The sequence below is a fragment of the Cucurbita maxima genome, unplaced genomic scaffold (genome assembly GCF_002738345.1).
Source record: "Cucurbita maxima cultivar Rimu unplaced genomic scaffold, Cmax_1.0 Cma_Scf00354, whole genome shotgun sequence".
Classification (NCBI taxonomy): Eukaryota; Viridiplantae; Streptophyta; class Magnoliopsida; order Cucurbitales; family Cucurbitaceae; genus Cucurbita; species Cucurbita maxima.
The window spans coordinates 8,049-8,434 of NW_019272370.1; positions in this window are offsets into that span (position 1 = coordinate 8,049).

Here is a 386-nt window from a genome sequence, read left to right on the forward strand (position 1 = left end):
ATGATTTTCGAGAATCGTTAAAGAAAGTGACAAACATATCATTAACTATCGTCGATTTATTATATGAAATGACAATACATGTATAGAGCTCATATCAATTCAAATTAGTGGGTAGTGTGCATCAGTTTTAAATTGATGATGAACACGTCGTATACTTTCATCCGACAAAGTCTAATCATTTATAAACAAAGTCAATCAACGAGTTATGATCGTTCCTTGAGATTTGTTTAGACCATGTTCGGGTTTACGAGCGTCAACGATAAGGGACCAAAAAGGGAGAAGCTAAGTAAAATGAAGGCTTTTTAGATTGCTTGAGAATCCATTAAAATAATTATTCTTTGCTTTTGAAGGGTTTTTTGTTAGTAGCTCTTCTTGAATCTGATACT